The sequence below is a fragment of the Phyllobates terribilis genome, unplaced genomic scaffold, assembly GCF_046119375.1.
Source record: "Phyllobates terribilis strain yellow unplaced genomic scaffold, ASM4611937v1 Scaffold_13__5_contigs__length_258822181, whole genome shotgun sequence".
Classification (NCBI taxonomy): Eukaryota; Metazoa; Chordata; class Amphibia; order Anura; family Dendrobatidae; genus Phyllobates; species Phyllobates terribilis.
The window spans coordinates 215,129,847-215,152,960 of NW_027362773.1; positions in this window are offsets into that span (position 1 = coordinate 215,129,847).

Genomic DNA, 23,114 nt, shown 5'->3' on the forward strand with positions numbered 1-23,114 from the left:
GGGGACATGTCAGTGAGCGTTCCGATTTCAGTTGCAGAGTGATTCGCCCAATGAGTCCTTAATATTTAGTCGTTTTCAGCCAATTTTCTGGATTTTTGAAAATTTCACTTTTTTGTGAAAATATCCACTAAATGAGGGAATAATATGTGTGAGGGTACCCCAGGAGAGTTCCAAATGTGTGTGGGTAGAATATATATTCCACGGGGGTAAAAATTGAAAAAAGTTGCAAAATATTTTTTTTTGTATTTAGTCATTTTTCCGGCGTTTATCAGACTTTCAGATAGGGGAAATGTCAGTGAGCATTCCGATTTCAGTTCCAGAGCGATTAGCCCAATGAGTTCTTGATATTTGGTCGTTTTCTGCCAATTTTCTGGATTTTTGAAAATATCACTTTTTTGTGAAAATATCCACTAAATGAGGGAATAATTTGTGTGAGGGTACCCCAGGAGAGTTCCAAATGTGTGTGGGTAGAATATATATCCCACGGGGGTAAAATTGAAAAAATTTGAAAAAAATTTTTTTTGGACTTAGTCATTTTTCTCCCGTTTATCAGACTTTCAGATAGGGGAAATATCAGTGAGCGTTCTGATTTCAGTTCCAGAGCGATTCGCCCAATGAGTCCTTGATATTTAGTCGTTTTCAGCCAATTTTCTGGATTTTTGAAAATTTCACGTTTTTGTGAAAATATCCACTAAATGAGGGAATAATATGTGTGAGGGTACCCCAGGAGCATTCCAAATGTGTGTGGGTAGAATATATATCCCACGGGGGTAAAATTGAAAAAAGTTGAAAAAAATTTTTTTTTACACTTAGTCATTTTTCTGGCGTTTATCAGACTTTGAGATAGGGGAAATGTCAGTGAGCGTTCCGATTTCAGTTGCAGAGCGATTCGCCCAATGAGTGCTTGATATTTAGTCGTTTTCAGCCAATTTTCTGGATTTTTGAAAATTTCACGTTTTTGTGAAAATATCCACTAAATGAGGGAATAATATGTGTGAGAGTACCCCTGGCGAGTTCCAAATGTGTGTGGGTAGAATATATATCCCGCGGGGGTAAATTTGAAAAAAGTTGAAAAATTTTTTTTTTTTGGACTTAGTCATTTTTCCAGCGTTTATCAGACTTTCAGATAGGGGAAATGTCAGTGAGCGTTCCGATTTCGGTTCCAGAGCGATTCGCCCAATGAGTCCTTGATATTTAGTCGTTTTCTGCCAATATTTTGGATTTTTGAAAATTTCACTTTTTTTGTGAAAATATCCACTAAATGAGGGAATAATATGTGTGATGGTACCCCAGGAGAGTTCCAAATGTGTGTGGGTAGAATATATATCCCACGGAGGTAAATTTGAAAAAAGTTGAAAACATTTTTTTTTTTGGACCTAGTCATTTTTCCAGTGTTTATCAGACTTTCAGATAGGGCAAATGTCAGTGAGCGTTCCGATTTCAGTTCCAGAGCGATTCGACCAATGAGTGCTTAATATTTAGTCGTTTTCACCCAACTTCCTGGATTTTTGAAAATTTCACTTTTTTGTGAAAATATCCACTAAATGAGGGAATATTATGTGTGATGGTACCCCAGGAGAGTTCCAAATGTGTGTGGGTGGAATATATATCCCACGGGGTAAAATTGAAAAAAGTTTAAAAAAATTTTTCTTTGGACTTAGTCATTTTTCCGGCGTTTTTCAGACTTTCAGATAGGGGAAATGTCAGTGACCGTTCCAATTTCAGTTGCAGAACGATTCGCCCAATGAGTCCTTGATATTTAATCATTTTCAGCCAATTTTCTGGATTTTTGAAAATTTGACTTTTTTGTGAAAATATCCACTAAATGAGGGAATAATATGTGTGAGGGTACCCCAGGAGAGTTCCAAATGTGTGTGGGTAGAATATATATCCCACGGGGGTAAAATTGAAAAAAGTTGAAAAAAATTTTTTTTTTAGACTTAGTCATTTTTCTGGCGTTTATCAGACTTTCAGATAGGGGACATGTCAGTGAGCGTTCCGATTTCAGTTGCAGAGTGATTCGCCCAATGAGTCCTTAATATTTAGTCGTTTTCAGCCAATTTTCTGGATTTTTGAAAATTTCACTTTTTTGTGAAAATATCCACTAAATGAGGGAATAATATGTGTGAGGGTACCCCAGGAGAGTTCCAAATGTGTGTGGGTAGAATATATATCCCACGGGGGTAAAAATTGAAAAAAGTTTAAAAAAATTTTTCTTTGGACTTAGTCATTTTTCCGGCGTTTATCAGACTTTCAGATAGGGGAAATGTCAGTGACCATTCCAATTTCAGTTGCAGAACGATTCGCCCAATGAGTCCTTGATATTTAATAATTTTCAGCCAATTTTCTGGATTTTTGAAAATTTGACTTTTTTGTGAAAATATCCACTAAATGAGGGAATAATATGTGTGAGGGTACCCCAGGAGAGTTCCAAATGTGTGTGGGTAGAATATATATAGCACGGGGGTAAATTTGAAAAAAGTTGAAAATATTTTTTTTTTGGACCTATTCATTTTTCCAGCGTTTATCAGACTTTCAGATAGGGCAAATGTCAGTGAGCATTGCAATTTCGGTTCCAGAGCGATTCGCCCAATGCGTCCTTGATATTTAGTCTTTTTCTGCCAATATTTTGGATTTTTGAAAATTTCACTTTTTTGTGAAAATATCCACTAAATGAGGGAATAATATGTGTGAGGGTACCCCAGGAGAGTTCCAAATGTGCGTTGGTAGAATATATATCCCACGGGGGTAAATTTGAAAAAAGTTGAAAACATTTTTTTTTTGGACTTAGTCATTTTTCTGGCGTTTATCAGACTTTCAGATAGGGGAAATGTCAGTGAGCGTTCCGATTTCAGTTGCAGAGCGATTCGCCCATTGAGTCCTTAATTTTTAGTAGTTTTCAGCCAATTTTCTGGATTTTTGAAAATTTCACTTTTTTGTGAAAATATCCACTAAATGAGGGAATAATATGTGTGAGGGTACCCCAGGAGAGTTCCAAATGTGTGTGGGTAGAATATATATCCCACGGGGGTAAAATTGAAAAAAGGTGAAAAAATTTTTTTTTATGACTTAGTCATTTTTCTGGCGTTTATCAGACTTTCAGATAGGGGAAATGTCAGTGAGCGTTCCGATTTCAGTTGCAGAGCGATTCGACCAATGAGTCCTTAATATTTAGTCATTTTCAGCCAATTTTCTGGATTTTTGAAAATTTCACTTTTTTGTGAAAATATCCACTAAATGAGGGAATAATATGTGTGAGGGTACCCCAGGAGAGTTCCAAATGTGTGTGGGTAGAATATATATCCCACGGGGGTGAATTTGAAAAAAGCTGAAAAAAATTTTTTTTTTGGACTTAGTCATTTTTCCAGCGTTTATCAGACTTTCAGATAGGGCAAATGTCAGTGAGCGTTTCGATTTCAGTTCCAGAGCGATTCGCCCAATGAGTCCTTGATATTTAGTCGTTTTCAGCCAATATTTTGGATTTTTGAAAATTTCACTTTTTTGTGAAAATATCCACTAAATGAGGGAATATTATGTGTGATGGTACCCCAGGAGAGTTCCAAATGTGTGTGGGTAGAATATATATCCCACGGGGTAAAATTGAAAAAAGTTTAAAAAAATTTTTTTTTTGGACCTATTCATTTTTCCAGCGTTTATCAGACTTTCAGATAGGGCAAATGTCAGTGAGCATTGCAATTTCGGTTCCAGAGCGATTCGCCCAATGAGTCCTTGATATTTAGTCTTTTTCTGCCAATATTTTGGATTTTTGAAAATTTCACTTTTTTGTGAAAATATCCACTAAATGAGGGAATAATATGTGTGAGGGTACCCCAGGAGAGTTCCAAATGTGCGTTGGTAGAATATATATCCCACGGGGGTAAATTTGAAAAAAGTTGAAAACATTTTTTTTTTGGACTTAGTCATTTTTCTGGCGTTTATCAGACTTTCAGATAGGGGAAATGTCAGTGAGCATTCCCATTTCAGTTGCAGAGCGATTCGCCCATTGAGTCCTTAATATTTAGTAGTTTTCAGCCAATTTTCTGGATTTTTGAAAATTTCACTTTTTTGTGAAAATATCCACTAAATGAGGGAATAATATGTGTGAGGGTACCCCAGGAGAGTTCCAAATGTGTGTGGGTAGAATATATATCCCACGGGGGTAAAATTAAAAAAAGTTGAAAATTTTTTTTTCTTGGACTGTCATTTTTCCGGTGTTTATCAGACTTTCATATAGGGGAAATGTCAGTGAGCGTTCCGATTTCGGTTCCAGAGCGATTCGCCCAATGAGTCCTTGATAATTAGTCATTTTCTGCCAATATTTTGGATTTTTGAAAATTTCACTTTTTTGTGAAAATATCCACTAAATGAGGGAATAATATGTGTGAGGGCACCCCAGGAGAGTTCAAAATGTGTGTGGGTAGAATATATATCCCACGGGGGTAAAATTGAAAAAAGTTGAAAAAAAATTTTTTTTGGACTTAGTCATTTTTCCGGCGTTTATCAGACTTTCAGATAGGGGAAATGTCAGTGAGCGTTCCGATTTCGGTTCCAGAGCGATTCACCCAATGAGTCCTTGATATTTAGTCGTTTTCTGCCAATATTTTGGATTTTTGAAAATTTCACTTTTTTGTGAAAATATCCACTAAATGAGGGAATAATATGTGTGATGGTACCCCAGGAGAGTTCCAAATGTGTGTGGGTAGAATATATATCCCACGGGGGTAAAATTGAAAAAAGTTGAAAAAAATTTTTTTTTGGACTTAGTCATTTTTCCGGCGTTTATCAGACTTTCAGATAGGGCAAATGTCAGTGAGCGTTCCGATTTCAGTTCCAGAGCGATTCGACCAATGAGTGCTTAATATTTAGTCGTTTTCACCCAACTTCCTGGATTTTTGAAAATTTCACTTTTTTGTGAAAATATCCACTAAATGAGGGAATATTATGTGTGATGGTACCCCAGGAGAGTTCCAAATGTGTTTGGGTAGAATATATATCCCACGGGGTAAAATTGAAAAAAGTTTAAAAAAATTTTTTTTTGGACTTAGTCATTTTTCCGGCGTTTATCAGACTTTCAGATAGGGGAAATGTCAGTGACCGTTCCAATTTCAGTTGCAGAACGATTCGCCCAATGAGTCCTTGATATTTAATCATTTTCAGCCAATTTTCTGGATTTTTGAAAATTTGACTTTTTTGTGAAAATATCCACTAAATGAGGGAATAATATGTGTGAGGGTACCCCAGGAGAGTTCCAAATGTGTGTGGGTAGAATATATATAGCACGGGGGTAAATTTGAAAAAAGTTGAAAATATTTCTTTTTTGAACCTATTCATTTTTCCAGCGTTTTTCAGACTTTCAGATAGGGCAAATGTCAGTGAGCATTGCAATTTCGGTTCCAGAGCGATTCGCCCAATGAGTCCTTGATATTTAGTCTTTTTCTGCCAATATTTTGGATTTTTGAAAATTTCACTTTTTTGTGAAAATATCCACTAAATGAGGGAATAATATGTGTGAGGGTACCCCAGGAGAGTTCCAAATGTGCGTTGGTAGAATATATATCCCACGGGGGTAAATTTGAAAAAAGTTGAAAACATTTTTTTTTTGGACTTAGTCATTTTTCTGGCGTTTATCAGACTTTCAGATAGGGGAAATGTCAGTGAGCGTTCCGATTTCAGTTGCAGAGCGATTCGCCCATTGAGTCCTTAATATTTAGTAGTTTTCAGCCAATTTTCTGGATTTTTGAAAATTTCACTTTTTTGTGAAAATATCCACTAAATGAGGGAATAATATGTGTGAGGGTACCCCAGGAGAGTTCCAAATGTGTGTGGGTAGAATATATATCCCACGGGGGTAAAATTGAAAAAAGTTGAAAATTTTTTTTTCTTGGACTGTCATTTTTCCGGTGTTTATCAGATTTTCATATAGGGGAAATGTCAGTGAGCATTCCGATTTCGGTTCCAGAGCGATTCGCCCAATGAGTCCTTGATAATTAGTCGTTTTCTGCCAATATTTTGGATTTTTGAAAATTTCACTTTTTTGTGAAAATATCCACTAAATGAGGGAATAATATGTGTGAGGGCACCCCAGGAGAGTTCCAAATGTGTGTGGGTAGAATATATATCCCACGGGGGTAAAATTGAAAAAAGTTGAAAAAAAATTTTTTTTGGACTTTGTCATTTTTCTAGCGTTTATCAGACTTTCAGATAGGGGAAATGTCAGTGAGCGTTCCGATTTCAGTTGCAGAGCGATTCGCCCATTGAGTCCTTAATATTTAGTAGTTTTCAGCCAATTTTCTGGATTTTTGAAAATTTCACTTTTTTGTGAAAATATCCACTAAATGAGGGAATAATATGTGTGAGGGTACCCCAGGAGAGTTCCAAATGTGTGTGGGTAGAATATATATCCCACGGGGGTAAAATTGAAAAAAGTTGAAAATTTTTTTTTCTTGGACTGTCATTTTTCCGGTGTTTATCAGACTTTCATATAGGGGAAATGTCAGTGAGCGTTCCGATTTCGGTTCCAGAGCGATTCGCCCAATGAGTCCTTGATAATTAGTCGTTTTCTGCCAATATTTTGGATTTTTGAAAATTTCACTTTTTTGTGAAAATATCCACTAAATGAGGGAATAATATGTGTGAGGGCACCCCAGGAGAGTTCCAAATGTGTGTGGGTAGAATATATATCCCACGGGGGTAAAATTGAAAAAAGTTGAAAAAAAATTTTTTTTGGACTTAGTCATTTTTCCGGCGTTTATCAGACTTTCAGATAGGGGAAATGTCAGTGAGCGTTCCGATTTCGGTTCCAGAGCGATTCACCCAATGAGTCCTTGATATTTAGTCGTTTTCTGCCAATATTTTGGATTTTTGAAAATTTCACTTTTTTGTGAAAATATCCACTAAATGAGGGAATAATATGTGTGATGGTACCCCAGGAGAGTTCCAAATGTGTGTGGGTAGAATATATATCCCACGGGGGTAAAATTGAAAAAAGTTGAAAAAAATTTTTTTTTGGACTTAGTCATTTTTCCGGCGTTTATCAGACTTTCAGATAGGGCAAATGTCAGTGAGCGTTCCGATTTCAGTTCCAAAGCGATTCGACCAATGAGTGCTTAATATTTAGTCGTTTTCACCCAACTTCCTGGATTTTTGAAAATTTCACTTTTTTGTGAAAATATCCACTAAATGAGGGAATATTATGTGTGATGGTACCCCAGGAGAGTTCCAAATGTGTGTGGGTAGAATATATATCCCACGGGGTAAAATTGAAAAAAGTTTTAAAAAATTTTTTTTTGGACTTAGTCATTTTTCCGGCGTTTATCAGACTTTCAGATAGGGGAAATAGTGACCGTTCCAATTTCAGTTGCAGAACGATTCGCCCAATGAGTCCTTGATATTTAATCATTTTCAGCCAATTTTCTGGATTTTTGAAAATTTGACTTTTTTGTGAAAATATCCACTAAATGAGGGAATAATATGTGTGAGGGTACCCCAGGAGAGTTCCAAATGTGTGTGGGTAGAATATATATAGCACGGGGGTAAATTTGAAAAAAGTTGAAAATATTTTTTTTTTGGACCTATTCATTTTTCCAGCGTTTATCAGACTTTCAGATAGGGCAAATGTCAGTGAGCATTGCAATTTCGGTTCCAGAGCGATTCGCCCAATGAGTCCTTGATATTTAGTCTTTTTCTGCCAATATTTTGGATTTTTGAAAATTTCACTTTTTTGTGAAAATATCCACTAAATGAGGGAATAATATGTGTGAGGGTACCCCAGGAGAGTTCCAAATGTGCGTTGGTAGAATATATATCCCACGGGGGTAAATTTGAAAAAAGTTGAAAACATTTTTTTTTTGGACTTAGTCATTTTTCTGGCGTTTATCAGACTTTCAGATAGGGGAAATGTCAGTGAGCGTTCCGATTTCAGTTGCAGAGCGATTCGCCCATTGAGTCCTTAATATTTAGTAGTTTTCAGCCAATTTTCTGGATTTTTGAAAATTTCACTTTTTTGTGAAAATATCCACTAAATGAGGGAATAATATGTGTGAGGGTACCCCAGGAGAGTTCCAAATGTGTGTGGGTAGAATATATATCCCACGGGGGTAAAATTGAAAAAAGTTGAAAATTTTTTTTTCTTGGACTGTCATTTTTCCGGTGTTTATCAGACTTTCATATAGGGGAAATGTCAGTGAGCGTTCCGATTTCGGTTCCAGAGCGATTCGCCCAATGAGTCCTTGATAATTAGTCGTTTTCTGCCAATATTTTGGATTTTTGAAAATTTCACTTTTTTGTGAAAATATCCACTAAATGAGGGAATAATATGTGTGAGGGCACCCCAGGAGAGTTCCAAATGTGTGTGGGTAGAATATATATCCCACGGGGGTAAAATTGAAAAAAGTTGAAAAAAATTTTTTTTTGGACTTAGTCATTTTTCCAGCGTTTATCAGACTTTCAGATAGGGCAAATGTCAGTGAGCGTTCCGATTTCAGTTCCAGAGCGATTCGACCAATGAGTCCTTAATATTTAGTCGTTTTCACCCAATTTTCTGGATTTTTGAAAATTTCACTTTTTTGTGAAAATATCCACTAAATGAGGGAATAATATGTGTGATGGTACCCCAGGAGAGTTCCAAATGTGTGTGGGTAGAATATATATCCCACGGGGGTAAAATTGAAAAAAGTTGAAAAAAATTTTTTTTTGGACTTAGTCATTTTTCCGGCGTTTATCAGACTTTCAGATACGGCAAATGTCAGTGAGCGTTCCGATTTCAGTTCCAGAGCGATTCGACCAATGTGTCCTTAATATTTAGTCGTTTTCACCCAATTTTCTGGATTTTTGAAAATTTCACTTTTTTGTGAAAATATCCACTAAATGAGGAAATAATTTGTGTGAGGGTACCCCAGGAGAGTTCCAAATGTGTGTGGGTAGAATATATATCCCACGGGGGTAAAATTGAAAAAAGTTGAAAAAAATTTTTTTTTGGACTTAGTCATTTTTCCGGCGTTTATCAGACTTTCAGATAGGGGAAATGTCAGTGAGCGTTCCAATTTCAGTTGCAGAGCGATTCGCCCAATGAGTTCTTAATATTTAGTAGTTTTCAGCCAATTTTCTGGATTTTTGAAAATTTCACTTTTTTGTGAAAATATCCACTAAATGAGGGAATAATATGTGTGAGGGTACCCCAGGAGAGTTCCAAATGTGTGTGGGTAGAATATATATCCCACGGGGGTAAAATTGAAAAAAGTTGAAAATTTTTTTTTCTTAGACTAAATCATTTTTCCGGTGTTTATCAGACTTTCATATAGGGGAAATGTCAGTGAGCGTTCCGATTTCAGTTCCAGAGCGATTCGACCAATGAGTCCTTAATATTTAGTCGTTTTCACCCAATTTCCTGGATTTTTGAAAATTTCACTTTTTTGTGAAAATATCCACTAAATGAGGGAATAATTTGTGTGAGGGTACCCCAGGAGAGTTCCAAATGTGTGTGGGTAGAATACATATCCCACGGGGGTAAAATTGAAAAAAGTTGGAAAAATTTTTCTTTTGGACTTAGTCATTTTTCCGGCGTTTATCAGACTTTCAGATAGGGGAAATGTCAGTGAGCATTCCAATTTCGGTTCCAGAGCGATTCGCCCAATGAGTCCTTGATAATTAGACGTTTTCTGCCAATATTTTGGATTTTTGAAAATTTCACTTTTCTGTGAAAATATCCACTAAATGAGGGAATAATATGTGTGAGGGTACCCCAGGAGAGTTCCAAATGTGCTTGGGTAGAATATATATCCCATAGGGGTAAAATTGAAAAAAGTTTAAAAAAAATTTTTTTTTGGACTTAGTCATTTTTCCAGCGTTTATCAGACTTTCAGATAGGGCAAAGGTCAGTGAGCGTTCCGATTTCAGTTGCAGAGCGATTCGACCAATGAGTCCTTAATATTTAGTCGTTTTCAGCCAATTTTCTGGATTTTTGAAAATTTCACTTTTTTGTGAAAATATCCACTAAATGAGGGAATAATATGTGTGAGGGTACCCCAGGAGGGTTCCAAATGTGTGTGGGTAGAATATATATCCCACGGGGGTAAAATTGAAAAAAGTTGAAAAAATTTTTTTTTTGGACTTAGTCATTTTTCCGGCGTTTATCAGACTTTCAGATAGGGGAAATGTCAGTGAGCATTCCAATTTCGGTTCCAGAGTGATTCGCCCAATGAGTCCTTGATATTTAGTCGCTTTCTGCCAATATTTTGGATTTTTGAAAATTTCACTTTTTTGTGAAAATATCCACTAAATGAGGGAATAATATGTGTGAGGGTACCCCAGGAGAGTTCCAAATGTGCGTTGGTAGAATATATATCCCACGGGGGTAAATTTGAAAAACGTTGAAAACATTTTTTTTTTTGGACTTAGTCATTTTTCCAGCGTTTATCAGACTTTCAGATAGGGCAAATGTCAGTGAGCGTTCCGATTTCAGTTCCAGAGCGATTCGACCAATGAGTCCTTGATATTTAGTCGTTTCCACCCAATTTTCTGGATTTTTGAAAATTTCACTTTTTTGTGAAAATATCCACTAAATGAGGGAATAATTTGTGTGAGGGTACCCCAGGAGAGTTCCAAATGTGTGTGGGTAGAATATATATCCCACGGGGGTAAAATTGAAAAAAGGTGAAAAATTTTTTTTTTATGACTTAGTCATTTTTCCAGCGTTTATCAGACTTTCAGATAGGGCAAATGTCAGTGAGCGTTCCGATTTCAGTTCCAGAGCGATTCGCCCAATGAGTCCTTGATATTTAGTCGTTTTCAGCCAATACTTTGGATTTTTGAAAATTTCACTTTTTTGTGAAAATATCCACTAAATGAGGGAATAATCAGTGTGAGGGTATCCCAGGAGAGTTCCAAATGTGTGAGGGTAGAATATATATTCCACGGGGGTAAATTTGAAAAAAGTTGAAAAAAATTTTTTTTTTGAACTTAGTCATTTTTCCGGCGTTTATCAGACTTTCAGATAGGGCAAATGTCAGTGAGCGCTCCGATTTCAGTTCCAGAGCGATTCGCCCAATGAGTCCTTGATATTTAGTCGTTTTCAGCCAATATTTTGGATTTTTGAAAATTTCACTTTTTTTGTGAAAATATCCACTAAATGAGGGAATAATATGTGTGAGGGTACCCCAGGAGAGTTCCAAATGTGTGTGGGTATAATATATATCCCACGGGGGTAAAAATTGAAAAAAGTTGCAAAATATTTTTTTTTTGTATTTAGTCATTTTTCCGGCGTTTATCAGACTTTCAGATAGGGGAAATGTCAGTGAGCATTCCGATTTCAGTTCCAGAGTGATTCGCCCAATGAGTCTTTAATATTTAGTCGTTTTCAGCCAATTTTCTGAATTTTTGAAAATTTCACTTTTTTGTGAAAATATCCACTAAATGAGGGAATAATATGTGTGAGGGTACCCCAGGAGAGTTCCAAATGTGTGTGGGTAGAATATATATCCCACGGGGGTAAAAATTGAAAAAAGTTGCAAAATATTTTTTTTTGTATTTAGTCATTTTTCCGGCGTTTATCAGACTTTCAGATAGGGGAAATGTCAGTGAGCATTCCGATTTCAGTTCCAGAGCGATTAGCCCAATGAGTTCTTGATATTTAGTCGTTTTCTGACAATTTTCTGGATTTTTGAATATTTCACTTTTTTGTGAAAATATCCACTAAATGCGGGAATAATATGTGTGAGGGTACCCCAGGAGAGTTCCAAATGTGTGTGGGTAGAATATATATCCCACGGGGGTAAAATTGAAAAAAGTTGAAAAATTTTTTTTTTTAGACTTAGTCATTTTTCCGGCGTTTATCAGACTTTCAGATAGGGCAAACGTCAGTGAGCATTCCGATTTCAGTTCCAGAGCGATTCTCCCAATGAGGCCTTGATATTTAGTCGTTTTCAGCCAATATTTTGGATTTTTGAAAATTTCACTTTTTTGTGAAAATATCCACTAAATGAGGGAATAATATGTGTGAGGGTACCCCAGGAGAGTTCCAAATGTGTGTGGGTAGAATATATATTTCACGGGGGTAAAATTGAAAAAAGGTTAAAATTTTTTTTTTTTGGACTTAGTTATTTTTCCGGCGTTTATCAGACTTTCAGATAGGTGAAATGTCAGTGAGCGTTCCCATTTCAGTTCCAGAGCGATTCGCCCAATGAGTCCTTGATATTTAGCTTTTTTCAGCCAATATATTGGATTTTTGAAAATTTCACTTTTTTGTGAAAATATCCACTAAATGAGGGAATAATATGTGTGAGGGTACCCCAGGAGAGTTCCAAATGTGTGTGGGTAGAATATATATCCCAGGAGTGTAAAATTTTAAAAAAAATTTTTTGGGACTTATTCATTTTTCCGGCGTTCATCAGACTTTCAGATAGGGGAAATGTCAGTGAGCATTCCGATTTCAGTTCCAGAGCGATTCGCACAATTAGTCCTTGATATTTAGTCGTTTTCAGCCAATTTTCTGGATTTTTGAAAATTTCACTTTTTTGTGAAAATATCCACTAAATGAGGGAATAATATGTGTGAGGGTACCCCAGGAGAGTTCCAAATGTGTGTGGGTAGAATATATATTTCACGGGGGTAAAATTGAAAAAAGTTTAAAAATTTTTTTTTTTGGACTTATTCATTTTTATGGTGTTTATCAGACTTTCAGATAGGGCACATGTCAGTGAGCGTTCCGATTTCAGTTCCAGAGCGATTCGCCCAATGAGTCCTTGATATTTAGTCGTTTTCAGCCAATTTTCTGGATTTTTGAAAATTTCATTTTTTTGTGAAAATATCCACTAACTGAGGGAATAATATGTGTGAGGGTACCCCAGGAGAGTTCCAAATGTGTGTGGGTAGAATATATATCCCACGGTGGTAAAATTGAAAAAAGTTGAAAAATTTTTCTTTTCTATTTAGTCATTTTTCCGACGTTTATCAGACTTTCAGATAGGGGAAATGTCAGTGAGCGTTCCGATTTCAGTTCCAGAGCGATTCGCCCAATGAGTCCTTGATATTTAGTTGTTTTCAGCCAATTTTCTGGATTTTTGAAAATTTCACTATTTTGTGAAAATATCCACTTAATGAGGGAATAATATGTGTGAGGGTACCCCAGGAGAGTTCCAAATGTGTGTGGGTAGAATATATATCCCACGGGGGTAAAATTGAAAAAAGTTGAAAACATTTTTTTTTTGGACTTATTCATTTTTCCGGTGTTTATCAGACTTTCAGATAGGGCAAATGTCAGTGAGCGTTCCGATTTCAGTTCCTGAGTGATTCGCCCAATGAGTCCTTGATATTTAGTCGTTTTCAGCCAATATTTTGGATTTTTGAAAATTTCACTTTTTTGTGAAAATATCCACTAAATGAGGGAATAATATGTGTGAGGGTACCCCAGGAAAGTTTCAAATGTGTGTGGGTAGAATATATATCCCACGGGGGTAAAATTGAAAAAAGTTGAAAAAAAAATTTTTTTGGACTTATTCATTTTTCAGCTGTTTATCAGAGTTTCAGATAGGGGAAATGTCAGTGAGCGTTCCGATTTCAGTTCCAGAGCGATTTGCCCAATGAGTCCTTGATATTTAGTCGTTTTCAGCCAATTTTCTGGATTTTTGAAAATTTCATTTTTTTGTGAAAATTTCCACTTAATGAGGGAATAATATGTGTGAGGGTACCCCAGGAGAGTTCCAAATGTGTGTGGGTAGAATATATATCCCACGGGGGTAAAATTGAAAAAAGTTGAAAACATTTTTTTTTTGTACTTATTCATTTTTCCGGTGTTTATCAGACTTTCAGATAGGGCAAATGTCAGTGAGCGTTCCGATTTCAGTTCCTGAGTGATTCGCCCAATGAGTCCTTGATATTTAGTCGTTTTCAGCCAATATTTTGGATTTTTGAAAATTTCACTTTTTTGTGAAAATATCCACTAAATGAGGGAATAATATGTGTGAGGGTACCCCAGGAAAGTTTCAAATGTGTGTGGGTAGAATATATATCCCACGGGGGTAAAATTGAAAAAAGTTGAAAAAAATTTTTTTTTGGACTTAGTCATTTTTACGGTGTTTATCAGACTTTCAGATAGGGCAAATGTCAGTGAGCGTTCCGATTTCAGTTCCTGAGCTATCCGCCCAATGAGTCCTTGATATTGATTCGTTTTCAGCCAATTTTCTGGTTTTTGAAAATTTCACTTTTTTGTGAAAGTATCCACTAAATGAGGGATTAATATGTGTGAGGGTACCCCAGGAGAGTTCCAAATCTGTGTGGGTAGAATATATATCCCACGGGGTAAAATTGAAAAAAGTTGAAATTTTTTTTTTTTTGGACTTAGTCAGTTTTCCGGTGTTTATCAGACTTTCAGATAGGGTAAATGGCAGTGAGCGTTCCGATTTCAGTTCTAGAGTGATTCACCCAATGATTCATTGATATTTAGTCGTTTTCAGCCAATTTTCTGGATTTTTGAAAATTTCACTATTTTGTGAAAATATCCACTAAATGAGGGAATAATATGTGTGAGGGTACCCCAGGAGAGTTCCAAATGTGTGTGAGTAGAATATATATCCCACGGGGGTAAAATTGAAAAAAGTTGAAAAAATTTTTTTTTTGGACTTATTCATTTTTCCGGTGTTTATCAGACTTTCAGATAGGGCAAATGTCAGTGAGCATTCCGATTTCAGTTCCAGAGCGATTCGCCCAATGAGTCCTTGATATTTAGTCGTTTTCAGCCAATATTTTGGATTTTTGAAAATTTCACTTTTTTGTGAAAATATCAACTAAATGAGGGAATAATATGTGTGAGGGTACCCCAGGAGAGTTCCAAATGTGTGTCGGTAGAATATATATCCCACGGGGGTAAAATTGAAAAAAGTTGAAAAAAATTTTTTTTTAGACTTATTCATTTTTCCGGTGTTTATCAGACTTTCAGATAGGGCAAATGTCAGTGAGCGTTCCGATTTCAGTTCCAGAGTGATTCGCCCAATGAGTCCTTGATATTTAGTCGTTTTCAGCCAATATTTTGGATTTTTGAAAATTTCACTTTTTTGTGAAAATATCCACTAAATGAGGGAATAATATATGTGAGGGTACCCCAGGAGAGTTCCAAATGTGTGTGGGCCAATGAGTCCTTGATATTTAGTCGTTTTCAGCCGATTTTCGAAAATTTCATTTTTTTGTGAAAATATTCACTAAATGAGGGAATAATATGTGTGAGGGTACCCCAGGAGAGTTCCAAATGTGTGTGGGTAGAATATATATCCCACGGTGGTAAAATTGAAAAAAGTTGAAAAATTTTTCTTTTGTATTTAGTCATTTTTCCGACGTTTATCAGACTTTCAGATAGGGGAAATGTCAGTGAGCGTTCCGATTTCAGTTCCAGAGCGATTCGCCCAATGTGTCCTTGATATTTAGTTGTTTTCAGCCAATTTTCTGGATTTTTGAAAATTTCACTATTTTGTGAAAATATCCACTAAATGAGGGAATAATATGTGTGAGGGTACCCCAGGAGAGTTCCAAATGTGTGTGAGTAGAAAATATATCCCACGGGGGTAAAATTGAAAAAAGTTGAAAAAATTTTTTTTTTGGACTTATTCATTTTTCCGGTGTTTATCAGACTTTCAGATAGGGCAAATGTCAGTGAGCATTCCGATTTCAGTTCCAGAGCGATTCGCCCAATGAGTCCTTGATATTTAGTCGTTTTCAGCCAATATTTTGGATTTTTGAAAATTTCACTTTTTTGTGAAAATATCCACTAAATGAGGGAATAATATATGTGAGGGTACCCCAGGAGAGTTCCAAATGTGTGTGGGCCAATGAGTCCTTGATATTTAGTCGTTTTCAGCCGATTTTCGAAAATTTCATTTTTTTGTGAAAATATTCACTAAATGAGGGAATAATATGTGTGATTGTACCCCAGGAGAGTTCCAAATGTGTGTGGGTAGAATATATATCCCACGGTGGTAAAATTGAAAAAAGTTGAAAAATTTTTCTTTTGTATTTAGTCATTTTTCCGATGTTTATCAGACTTTCAGATAGGGGAAATGTCAGTGAGCGTTCCGATTTCAGTTCCAGAGCGATTCGTCCAATGAGTCCTTGATATTTAGTTGTTTTCAGCCAATTTTCTGGATTTTTGAAAATTTCACTATTTTTGTGAAAATATCCACTAAATGAGGGAATAATATGTGTGAGGGTACCCCAGGAGAGTTCCAAATGTGTGTGGGTAGAATATATATCCCACGGGGGTAAAATTGAAAAAAGTTGAAAAAAATATTTTTTTGGACTTAGTCATTTTTACGGTGTTTATCAGACTTTCAGATAGGGCAAATGTCAGTGAGCATTCCGATTTCAGTTCCAGAGCGATTCGCCCAATGAGTCCTTGATATTTAGACGTTTTCAGCCAATTTTCTGGATTTTTGAAAATTTCACTTTTTTGTGAAAATATCCACTAAATGAGGGAATAATATGTGTGAGGGTACCCCAGGAGAGTTCCAAATGTGTGTGGGTAGAATATATATCCCACGGGGGTAAAATTGAAAAAAGTTGAAAAAATTTTTTTTTTGGAGTTATACATTTTTCCGGTGTTTATCAGACTTTTAGATAGGGCAAATGTCAGTGAGCGTTCCGATTTCAGTTCCAGAGCGATTCGCCCAATGAGTCCTTGATATTTAGTCGTTTTCAGCCAATATTTTGGATTTTTGAAAATTTCACTTTTTTGTGAAAATATCCACTAAATGAGGGAATAATATGTGTGAGGGTACCCCAGTAGAGTTCCAAATGTGTGTCGGTAGAATATATATCCCACGGGGGTAAAATTGAAAAAAGTTGAAAAAATTTTTTTTTTGGACTTAGTCATTTTTACAGTGTTTATCAGACTTTCAGATAGGGCGAATGTCAGTGAGCGTTCCGACTTCAGTTCCAAAGCGATTCGCCCAATGAGTCCTTGATATTTAGTCGTTTTCAGCCAATTTTCTGGATTTTTGAAAATTTTATTTTTTTGTGAAAATATCCACTAAATGAGGGAATAATATGTGTGAGGGTACCCCAGGAGAGTTCCAAATCAGTGTGGGTAGAATATATATCCCACGGGGTAAAATTGAAAAAAGTTGAAAATTTATTTTTTTTTGGACTTAGTCAGTTTTCCGGTGTTTATCAGACTTTCAGATAGGGCAAATGTCAGTGAGCATTCCGATTTCAGTTCCAGAGCGATTCGCCCAATGAGTCCTTGATATTTAGTCGTTTTCAGCCAATATTTTGGATTTTTGAAAATTTCACTTTTTTGTGAAAATATCAACTAAATGAGGGAATAATATGTGTGAGGGTACCCCAGGAGAGTTCCAAATGTGTGTCGGTAGAATATATATCCCACGGGGGTAAAATTGAAAAAAGTTGAAAAAAATTTTTTTTTGGACTTATTCATTTTTCCGGTGTCTATCAGACTTTCAGATAGGGCAAATGTCAGTGAGCGTTCCGATTTCAGTTCCAGAGTGATTCGCCCAATGAGTCCTTGATATTTAGTCGTTTTCAGCCAATATTTTGGATTTTTGAAAATTTCACTTTTTTGTGAAAATATCCACTAAATGAGGGAATAATATATGTGAGGGTACCCCAGGAGAGTTCCAAATGTGTGTGGGCCAATGAGTCCTTGATATTTAGTCGTTTTCAGCCGATTTTCGAAAATTTCATTTTTTTGTGAAAATATTCACTAAATGAGGGAATAATATGTGTGAGGGTACCCCAGGAGAGTTCCAAATGTGTGTGGGTAGAATATATATCCCACGGTGGTAAAATTGAAAAAAGTTGAAAAATTTTTCTTTTGTATTTAGTCATTTTTCCGACGTTTATCAGACTTTCAGATAGGGGAAATGTCAGTGAGCGTTCCAATTTCAGTTCCAGAGCGATTCGCCCAATGTGTCCTTGATATTTAGTTGTTTTCAGCCAATTTTCTGGATTTTTGAAAATTTCACTATTTTGTGAAAATATCCACTAAATGAGGGAATAATATGTGTGAGGGTACCCCAGGAGAGTTCCAAATGTGTGTGAGTAGAATATATATCCCACGGGGGTAAAATTGAAAAAAGTTGAAAAAATTTTTTTTTTGGACTTATTCATTTTTCCGGTGTTTATCAGACTTTCAGATAGGGCAAATGTCAGTGAGCATTCCGATTTCAGTTCCAGAGCGATTCGCCCAATGAGTCCTTGATATTTAGTCGTTTTCAGCCAATATTTTGGATTTTTGAAAATTTCACTTTTTTGTGAAAATATCCTCTAAATGAGGGAATAATATATTTGAGGGTACCCCAGGAGAGTTCCAAATGTGTGTGGGCCAATGAGTCCTTGATATTTAGTCGTTTTCAGCCGATTTTCGAAAATTTCATTTTTTTGTGAAAATATTCACTAAATGAGGGAATAATATGTGTGAGGGTACCCCAGGAGAGTTCCAAATGTGTGTGGGTAGAATATATATCCCACGGTGGTAAAATTGAAAAAAGTTGAAAAATTTTTCTTTTGTATTTAGTCATTTTTCCGATGTTTATCAGACTTTCAGATAGGGGAAATGTCAGTGAGCGTTCCGATTTCAGTTCCAGAGCGATTCGCCCAATGAGTCCTTGATATTTAGTTGTTTTCAGCCAATTTTCTGGATTTTTGAAAATTTCACTATTTTTGTGAAAATATCCACTAAATGAGGGAATAATATGTGTGAGGGTACCCCAGGAGAGTTCCAAATGTGTGTGGGTAGAATATATATCCCACGGGGGTAAAATTGAAAAAAGTTGAAAAAAATATTTTTTTGGACTTAGTCATTTTTACGGTGTTTATCAGACTTTCAGATAGGGCAAATGTCAGTGAGCGTTCCGATTTCAGTTCCAGAGCGATTCGCCCAATGAGTCCTTGATATTTAGACGTTTTCAGCCAATTTTCTGGATTTTTGAAAATTTCACTTTTTTGTGAAAATATCCACTAAATGAGGGAATAATATGTGTGAGGGTACCCCAGTAGAGTTCCAAATGTGTGTCGGTAGAATATATATCCCACGGGGGTAAAATTGAAAAAAGTTGAAAAAATTTTTTTTTTGGACTTAGTCATTTTTACAGTGTTTATCAGACTTTCAGATAGGGCGAATGTCAGTGAGCGTTCCGACTTCAGTTCCAAAGCGATTCGCCCAATGAGTCCTTGATATTTAGTCGTTTTCAGCCAATTTTCTGGATTTTTGAAAATTTTATTTTTTTGTGAAAATATCCACTAAATGAGGGAATAATATGTGTGAGGGTACCCCAGGAGAGTTCCAAATCTGTGTGGGTAGAATATATATCCCACGGGGTAAAATTGAAAAAAGTTGAAAATTTATTTTTTTTTGGACTTAGTCAGTTTTCCGGTGTTTATCAGACTTTCAGATAGGTTAAATGGCAGTGAGCGTTCCAATTTCAATTCTAGAGGGATTCGCCCAATGATTCCTTGATATTTCGTCGTTTTCAGCCAATTTTCTGGATTTTTGAAAATTTCATTTTTTTGTGAAAATATCCACTAAATGAGGGAATAATATGTGTGAGGGTACCCCAGGAGAGTTCCAAATGTGTGTGGGTAGAATATATATCCCACGGGGGTAAAATTGAAAAAAGTTGAAAAATTTTTTTTTTTGGAATTAGTCATTTTTACGGTGTTTATCAGACTTTCAGATAGGGCAAATGTCAGTGAGCGTTCCGATTTCAGTTCCAGAGCGTTTCGCCCAATGAGTCCTTCATATTTAGTCGTTTTCAGCCAATATTTTGGATTTTTGAAAATGTCACTTTTTTGTAAAAATATCCACTAAATGAGGGAATAATATGTGTAAGGGTACCCCAGGAGAGTTCCAAATGTGTGTGGGTAGAATATATATCCCACGGGGGTAAAATTGAAAAAAGTTGAACATTTTTTTTTTTTTGTACTTAGTCATTTTTCCGACGTTTATCAGACTTTCAGATAGGGGAAATGTCAGTGAGCGTTCCGATTTCAGTTCCAGAGCAAGTCGCCGGATGAATCCTTGATATTTTGTCGTTTTCAGGCAATTTTCAGGATTTTTGAAAATTTCACTTTTTTGTGAAAATATCCACGGAATGAGAGAATAATATGTGTAAGGGTAGCCCAGGAGAGTTCCAAATGTGTGTGGGTAGAATATATTTCCCACGGGGGTAAAATTTAAAAAAGTTTAAAAAAATTTTTTTTTGGACTAAGTCATTTTTCCGGCGTTTATCAGACTTTCAGATAGGGGAAATGTCAGTGAGCATTCCGATTTCAGTTCCAGAGCGATTCGCCCAATGAGTCCTTGATATTTAGTCGTTTTCAGGCAATATTTTGGAGTATTGAAAATTTCACTTTTTTGTGAAAATATCCACTAAATGAGGGAATAATATGTGTGAGGGTACCCCAGGAGAGTTCCAAATGTGTGTGGGTAGAATATATATCCCACGGGGGTAAAATTGAAAAAAGTTTAAAAATTTTTTTCATGGGACTTAGTCATTTTTCCGGCGTTTATCAGACTTTCAGATAGGGCAAATGTCAGTGAGCGTTCCGATTTCAGTTCCAGAGTGATTCGCCCAATGAGTCCATGATATTTAGTCGTTTTCAGCCAATATTTTGGATTTTTGAAAATTTCACTTTTTTGTGAAAATATCCACTAAATGAGGGAATAATATGTGTGAGGGTACCCCAGGAGAGTTCCAAATGTGTGTGGGTAGAATATATATCCCACGGGGGTAAAATTGAAAAAAGTTGAAAAAAATTTTTTTTTGGACTTAGTCATTTTTCCGGCGTTTATCAGACTTTCAGATAGGGGATATGTCAGTGAGCATTCCGATTTGAGTTCTAGAGCGAAACGCCCAATGAGTCCTTAATATTTAGTCGTTTTCAGCCAATTTTCTGGATTTTTGAAAATTTCACTTTTTTGTGAAAATATCCACTAAATGAGGGAATAATATGTGTGAGGGTATCCCAGGAGAGTTCCAAATGTGTGTGGGTAGAATATATATCCCAAGGGGGTAAAATTGAAAAAAGTTGAAAAAAATTTTTTTTTGTACTTTTTATTTTTCCGGTGTTTATCAGACTTTCAGATAGGGCAAATGTCAGTGAGCGTTCCGATTTCAGTTCCAGAGTGATTCGCCCAATGAGTCCATGATATTTAGTCGTTTTCAGCCAATATTTTGGATTTTTGAAAATTTCACTTTTTTGTGAAAATATCCACTAAATGAGGGAATAATATGTGTGAGGTTACCCCAGGAGAGTTCCAAATGTGTGTGGGTAGAATATATATCCCACGGGGGTAAAATTGAAAAAAGTTGAAAATTTTTTTTTTTATAGTTTTTCTTTTTTCCGGTATTTATCAGACTTTCAGATAGGGGAAATGTCAGTGAGCATTCCGATTTCAGTTCCAGAGCGATTCGCCCAATGAGTCCTTGATATTTAGTCGTTTTCAGCCAATTTTCTGGATTTTTGAAAATTTCACTTTTTTGTGAAAATATCCACTAAATGAGGGAATAATATGTGTGAGGGTACCCCAGGAGAGTTCCAAATGTGTGTGGGTAGAATATATATCCCACGGGGGTAAAATTGAAAAAAGTTGAAAATTTTTTTTTTTTGGGCTTAGTCATTTTTCCGGCGTTTATCAGACTTTCAGATAGGGGAAATATCAGTGAGCGTTCCGATTTCAGTTCCAGAGCGATTCGCCCAATGAGTCCTTGATATTTAGTCGTTTTCAGCCACTATTTTGGAGTTTTGAAAATTTCAATTTTTTGTGAAAATATCCACTAAATGAGGGAATAACATGTGTGAGGGTACCCCAGGAGAGTTCCAAATGTGTGTGGGTAGAATATATATCCCACGGGGGTAAAATTGAAAAAAATTTTTTTTTGGACTTATTCATTTTCCGGTGTTTATCAGACTTTCAGATAGGGCAAATGTCAGTGAGCGTTCCGATTTCAGTTCCAGAGTGATTCGCCCAATGAGTCCTTGATATTTCGTCATTTTCAGCCATTATTTTGGATTTTTGAAAATTTCACTTTTTTGTGAAAATATCCACTAAATGAGCGAATAACATGTGTGAGGGTACCCCAGGAGAGTTTTCAAATGTGTGTGGGTAGAATATATATCCCACGGGAGTAAAATTGAAAAAAGTTGAAAAAAAATTTTTTTTTCTACTTTTTCATTTTTCCGGTGTTTATCAGACTTTCAGATAGGGGAAATGTCAGTGAATGTTCCGATTTCAGTTCCAGAGCGATTCGCCGGATGAGTCCTTGATATTTCGTCGTTTTCAGGCAATTTTCTGGATTTTTGAAAATTTCACTTTTTTCTGAAAATATCCACTAAATGAGGGAATAATATATGTGAGGGTACCCCAGGAGAGTTCCAAATGTGTGTGGGTAGAATATATATCCCACGGGGGTAAAATTGAAAAAAGTTGAAAACATTTTTTTTTTGGACTTAGTCATTTTTCCGGCGTTTATCAGACTTTCAGATAGGGCAAATGTCAGTGAGCGTTCCGATTTCAGTTCCAGAGTGATTCGCCCAATGAGTCCATGATATTTAGTCGTTTTCAGCCAATATTTTGGATTTTTGAAAATTTCACTTTTTTGTGAAAATATCCACTAAATGAGGGAATAATATGTGTGAGGGTACCCCAGGAGAGTTCCAAATGTGTGTGGGTAGAATATATATCCCACGGGGGTAAAATTGAAAAAAGTTGAAAAAAATTTTTTTTTGGACTTAGTCATTTTTCCGGCGTTTATCAGACTTTCAGATAGGGGATATGTCAGTGAGCATTCCGATTTGAGTTCTAGAGCGAAACGCCCAATGAGTCCTTAATATTTAGTCGTTTTCAGCCAATTTTCTGGATTTTTGAAAATTTCACTTTTTTGTGAAAATATCCACTAAATGAGGGAATAATATGTGTGAGGGTATCCCAGGAGAGTTCCAAATGTGTGTGGGTAGAATATATATCCCAAGGGGGTAAAATTGAAAAAAGTTGAAAAAATTTTTTTTTTGTACTTTTTATTTTTCCGGTGTTTATCAGACTTTCAGATAGGGCAAATGTCAGTGAGTGTTCCGATTGCAGTTCCAGAGCGATTCGCCGGATGAGTCCTTGATAT